The following is a 6,841-nucleotide window of genomic DNA, read 5'->3' on the forward strand; positions in this document are numbered from 1 at the left end:
AAATAGTAGATTTATATTATGTATATGTGTATGTGTATTCATTGATTTTAAATTATTAAAACTTATGATTAAGTTTTATATTCTTTGAAAAAATAAAAATAAGTGATACCTTCCAGTTCTTTGGATTTATGTGTCAGAATACAAATCATGTGGTATAAACAAAGTGTTAAGGTAAATTTATTTTAATTAAAAACAATAGTGTGTAATGCACTTGCTTATTATTTATTTACAAAAACTAAGTTTAAAAAAAAGAGCAAAAGCAGGGAATAAAAATATTGAAGATATTCCATTATTTTAGATTAGAGATACCTTTTGTAGCCTTAACTTGAAGCGATAAATTTAAATAAATGCTAAATCATGGCATCAGTTTCTCAAATAATTTTTTATCCATTGTGTCACATTATTCTTCTTCAGTACATTGGGTTTGAAGGCATATTTTTAACTTTCTTCCCACTGCATTTATTTGACTTTCATATAGGGTGGGGGATATTTTCCTGGAGCATTTTCACCTATACCCCTCCCTGAGCTGTCATTTTATTGTGGTGGAGGGGTTTGTGTGTCCTGAAGATCCTAGCAGCTATTTTGTCTGGGGCTTTATGCCCTGGTAGGGTCACCCATGGCAAACAGGTGTTTAGGGGAGGGACCAGACCAAGCACGGCTCATCGACCCCTATGATGACCACAAACCTGGGCAGAAATGTTCCCTTGCCCGGATGCAGGTTACCGGGACCCCCCTCTGGAGCCAGGCCTGGGGGTGGGGTACGAGGTGGCCGGGCCTTTGCCTATGGGGCCCGGTCGGGCTCAGCCCGAAAGGGTTACATGGGCCCCACCTCCCGTGGGCTCACCATCTGCAGCAGGAGCCGTAGGGGTTGGGTGCAGTGTGAGTTGGGCAGCAGCAAGGAGCGGGGACCCTGGCGGTCCGATCCCCGGCTGCAGAAGCTGGCTCTAGGGACGTGGAACGTCACCTAACTGGTGGGGAAGGAGCCTGAGCTTGTGCGCGAGGTTGAACTAGATATAGTTGGACTCACCTTGACGCATAGCTTGGGCTCTGGAACCAGTACCCTCGAGAGGGGCTGGACTTTCTTCCACTCTGGAGTTGCTCATGGTGAGAGGCACTGAGCAGGTGTGCGCATTCTCATCAGCCCCCAGCTTGGTGGCTGCACGTTGGGGTTTACCCCGGTGGATGAAAGGGTAATTTCCCTCCGCCTTTGGGTGGGGGGACGGGTCCTGACTGTTGTCTGTGCTTATGCACCGAACAGCAGTTCAGAATACCCACTCTTTCTGGAGTCCTTGAAGAGAGTGCTGGAGGGTGCTCCTTCTGGGGACTCCATTGTTCTTCAATGCTCACACAGTTCAATGATCAATTTTGTAGTCATATCGTCGGACCTGCGGCCACATGCGTTGGACACTCGGATGACGGGGGGTTAGAGCTGTCAACTGATCACCACCTGGTGGTGAGTTGGCTCAGATGGTGGGGAAGGAAGCTGGTCAGAACTGGCAAGCCCAAATGTGTTGTGAGGGTCTGCTGGGACGTCTGGCAGAGTCCCCCATCAGAGCGAGCTTCAACTCCCACCCTCAGCAGAGCTTCAACCATGACCCGAGTGAGGCGGGGGACATTGAGTCAGAATGGGCTGTGTTCTGTGCCTCTATTGCTGTGGCTGTAAGGTCATCGGTGCCTGTCGTGGCGGTAATCCCAGGACTCGTTGGTGGACACCAGCAGTAAGGGATGCTGTCAAGCTGAAGAAGGAGTCCTATCGGGCCTTCTCTGGCGGACTCTGGAGGCAGCTCTGGGTACCGACAGGCTAAGCGGCATGCAGCTTCGGCTGTCGCCTAGGCAAAAACTGGTCATGGGAGGAGTTCGGCAAGGCCATGGAGAAAGACTTCCCGACGGCTTTGAGGCGATACTGGTCCACCATCCAATGGCTCAGGAGAGACCTCAACTCGGGAAAGTTGTAGGTCGGTGGAGGGAATACTTCGAAGACCTCCTCAATCCTACCAACACGTCTTCTGATGAGGAAGCAGAGCTGGGGGACTCGGGTGGACTCTCCTATCTCTGGGGTTGAAGTCAATGAGGTGGTCAAAAAGCTCCTTGGCGGTAAGGCCCCGGGGGTGGATGAGATCTGCCCAGAGTTCCTTAAGGCTCTGGATCCTGTGGGGCTGTCCTGGCTGACACGCCTATGCAGCATCGCATGGACATCGGGGAAAGTGCCGCAGGATTGGCAGACTGGGGTGGTGGTCCCGGAGGGTGTGTTCCAATTACAGGGGAATCACACTCCTCAGCTTCCTTGATAAGATCTATTCAGGGGTCCTGAAGAGGAGGGTCCGCCGGATAGTCGAATCTCAGATTGAGGAGGAGCAGTGTGGTTTTCATCCTGGTTGTGGAACAGTGGACCAGCTCTATACCCTCTTTGGGGTCCTGGAGGGGGCATGGAGTTTGCACAACCAGTCTACATGTGCTTTGTGGACCTGGAGAAGGCATTCGACCGTGTCCCCTGGGGGCTCCTGTGGGGGGTACTCCGGGAGTATGGGGTACTGGACCCCGTTGTACGAGCTGTCCGGTCCTGTACGACAGGTGTCAGAGCTTGGTTTGCATTGCTGGTAGTAAGTCGGATTCGTTTCTGGTGAGGGCTGGACTCCGCCAAGGCTGCCCTTTATCACCGATTCTGTTCATAACTTATAAGGACAGAATTTCTAGGCGCAGCTGAGATGTCGAGGGGATCTGGCTTGGTAGCCTCAGGATTGGGTCCCTGCTTTTTGTAGATGATGTGGTCCTGTTGGCTTCATCTGGTCATGGTCTCCAGCTCTCACTTGAGCAATCCACGGCCGAGTGTGAAGCGGCTGGGATGAGAATCAGCACCTCCAAATCTGAGACCATGGTCCTCAGCCGGAATAGGGTGGATTGCCCTCTCCGGGTCAGGAGTGAGGTCCTGCCTCAAGTGGAGGAGTTTAAATTTCTCGGGGTCTTGTTCACGAGTGAAGGAAAGATCGAGCACGAGATTGACAGGCGGATCGGTGCAGCATCTGCGGTAATGCGGAATCTGCGCCGGTCTGGCTTGGTGAAGAAGGTTTAGATCGATTTACCAGTTGATCTACGTTCCTACCCTCACCTATGGTCATGAGCTGTGGGTTGTGACCGAAAGAACGAGATCTTGTATACAGGCAGCTGAAATGAGTTTCCTCCGCAGGGTGGCCGGGCTCTCCCTTAGAGATAGGGTGAGGAGCTCGGTCATCCGGGAGGGGCTCATAGTAGAGCCGCTGCTCCTCTGCATTGAGAGGAACCAGTTGAGGTGGCTCAGGCATCTAGTCAGGCCTCCTTGATGCCTCCCTAGTGAGGTGTTCCAGGCACATCCCTCTGGGAGGACACCCTGGGGAATACCCAGGACACGCTGGAGGGATTATATCTCTCGGCTTGCCTGGGAACGCCTCGGGATCCCCCCCGCAGAGTTGGCAAATGTGGCTGGGGAGAGGGAAGTCTGGGCTTCCCTGCTTAGGCTGCTGCCCCCGCAACCCGACCCCAGATAAGTGGCATGAAGATGAAGATGAAGATTAAGATTTTCACCTATATTATTTAAAACCTTCTTCCCATGCAAATTGCAGTCAATTAATTAAAACTGACACAAAAAATAAAAGTAGGCTATTTAGTCACCTGTGGAAGGGGCAGGAATGACAAAACTCAACGGCCTTTTGTCCTTCCCCCTTCAACCCCTCAGCAACAAGCATTGTATGTTTTTGTGCTTTGGGGGTATGTCTTCGGGGGGGGTCTAGATATAGGGAAGATATGGGGGTCTGAAGAAAGGGGTTTGGAATTTTGAATAGTATATTTTCAAAATGTAGCTTCCTCGAGTCATTTTCCTATGATCTCTTACCTGACATGTTACCTAAAGTGTTGCAAGCCTGCCGGAGTCTGCTTGAAAGACAATCTGTTGCTAATGTGCAGTTGTAGTCAAAGTGCATTAAGACAAAGTCTCAAGTTACTAAAAGTTAGACATTTTTAAAGGAATTGGTTTTGAGTTTGGCTTTGAACTGAGGCAAAAAAAACAACAGCCCAGCAATGACCCAAGATGTTTTACAACCGGCTTGAAGTAGGGAGCTGTAGGATCTAGATTGGGTGGCTCACTGGAGACATTAAAAAAAAAAGAATAATTTTGTTTTATATTTTTTTAGGTGGAGGACATTTTGAGAGACCCAGGGTTTTATTTTCTTTAAACAACTTTGGAACTTAAACTTAGTGGAAAACAGAGTGACTGGCAGAGATATATTTGCAAGTCATCTGCATACAGATGAAAAGTTTACGGTGTCCAATGATTGGCCCTAAAACAGGGGTTTCAAACACCATTCCTTGAGGGCCAGTATCTGGCAGGTTTTTGTTGTTTCCCTTTACCAACACGGCTGATTCAAATCAAATGGATCCAGCAGTTTCTTGTCAACCTGTGTATTACAGTATTTCGGTCAGGGGTGTTAGAGCATGGACATAACAATAACCTGCAAGATACCGGCCCTCAAGGACTGGAGTTTGACACCTGTGTCCAAAAAATAATACAACTAACCTTTAAAATAACCTTTAGGGAATTTATAGTTCATCTTGACAGAATTCAGTGGAGGTGTTGACCAAGGTACAAGCTCAAGATAAAGGCAGATTGCAGGAATAATGGTTTTAATGACAAAACACTAAGTCACATAAAGGAAAATAAGAGTATGAACAGAAACGTGACCCGACAGATGGCCTGATGCTGAGTAATGAAACCAAGGATTATTTATACAAAGGAAAAGTAACAATGTGCAGGTGCAGTGAATGAATAAAGAAAACCAGGTGAGCTCATGAATAGAAAAAAACAGAATATAAAAACACAAGGGATATGAACTTCATATTAAAACAGGAAAGGGAAACCAAACTTACATGACTCAAATAAGACCAACCCTAACCCACAGACCATGACGTCATTAGTTTCAAACAAACTTTACAGTAGTTTGTGTAGTAGCACAAACTGCAATACAGTGTGTTACTACATGTTTAATGATAAACTAAATGATAGTTTATCATTCCTCAGGGGAAAAGGTAGAAGTGTTTTTCAGTCAGTTATTAACCAGGTAATCTGTCCAACTGGAATGATTGCATCCCTCCAACCTTTTCTGAGATGACCTGATGGTGTACTTTGCTCGGCACATGTGCTGTGAAGCCCAGGTTTAGATCATGTGCAAACAGATACAGACAACAGTGGGGAAAAGAAACAGAATGAAAACAGAAAATATTAAAGATGTGCACTGAAAGCTAAATGTCCTCAATTTCAGCATTAAACACATGGCTATAAATAATCACACAGTGAGGGTTGAGATCATATAAAAACACTTTGCATAGAAATGGGTGATTAATTATTTGGACTTGGACAGCAGCCTGCAGTCTGGTCCCATGAGCACATTAGGAGGCAGATCCTTATGGTGTAGTGGTGGAAAGAGGGAAACATACACTGTAAGATAGATTTTCATTTCACAAGTCTACTCTACCTTCTGTAGTTTGTAAATCAAATGACAGCATCATTTTAGGTTTGCAGTGCATCAATGGAGTGAGAGGTGCATCTGATGAAATTAAACTTCTAGGTGAGACGGTCAGACGGCAAGTATAACTTTAATTTCCTTAGAAACAATATAATAATTAAAGGACACAATTGAAATAAATTTGAATTTTTAAAAACTAAATTTGGTGGGTGCATCAGGAAGTCACATGTAATTTGGATATTTATGACATCACGTCTTGACTGTGATTTGTTCTTTAAAGCTGGGGTAGGTAATGTTGGGGAGCTAGCAAGTTTGAAAATGATGCCCTGTCTTGGCTCCTCCCCCTCTGGTTTTGTTCTGTGCATGATCCAAGGCTTTTTTATAAGAAATAAACAACTCCATTACAGTCCGAACATTTGGATTGGTCAGAGTTTTTACAGATTTACAGTAAACTGGGGGATCGAACTATATTTCTTGTTGTTCACGATTAAAAACTGTATAGACAACTATCAGGACAAGAAACCATTTTAACCAGAGTAAAAAGAATGTCTTTGAGCAAGATTACCTACTATAGCTTTAAACAAACTGTAATGAAGACATGTTTTGTGACGTGTAACTTTAGATCCAGTCTGGGAGAGAGAACAAGATGCGTTGGGTCCTTGCGCCCGCTCTTGTAACTACTTAAAACATGTAACATCTCTGTTACCATAGTCATTGTCTATAGTATTATTAGTATTATCAGTTTTATTAGTTGTAATTATTCTTTTAGCAAGTATGTTATTTTTTTGTTAGTTATGGTTATGTTTTTTTTATTGTCACTGCACATAACCAAAAAATCTTTACCTTTTATGGGCATTTTTTGGGTGTTAGTTGACCCATCTAAAATAGGGCCCGCTGGTCCATCCTTATAACTTACAACCGACTGACATTCACCAGTCTAAAAGAAAATCATAAATCTGAAAGAGGGTTTTGGTAGTAATAATAAAAAAAAAAAACACAGCACAACCTAAAAAGAAATTTAAGAAGATTTGTAAGAAGATATTGGTGAAAGAGACCCATTGTCTCGTTGCGTGACCCAGTTTTAACCAGGAGGGTAACGCTCACCCAGGTTTGGTGAGCCTGTGTGAATTGTAGTCACAATTTCCAGTTCTTTGTTCTAGTTCATCTGCTTCAAGTTACAACATGCTCTGTGTACAGAGATGGTAATCAGCATATCTTAGGTACCAGTGGTTTTCTGAGTTACTACAAGAGAGAGAGATTTCTATATTCTATATCGAGGTTATCTAGCACTAACAGCCATGCTACACAAGCATTCAAACCTCAAATGTTGTGTTTAGTTGCCACCATTT

This window comes from Telmatherina bonti (assembly GCF_933228915.1).
Source record: "Telmatherina bonti genome assembly, chromosome: 6".
In the NCBI taxonomy this organism is placed as follows: Eukaryota; Metazoa; Chordata; class Actinopteri; order Atheriniformes; family Telmatherinidae; genus Telmatherina; species Telmatherina bonti.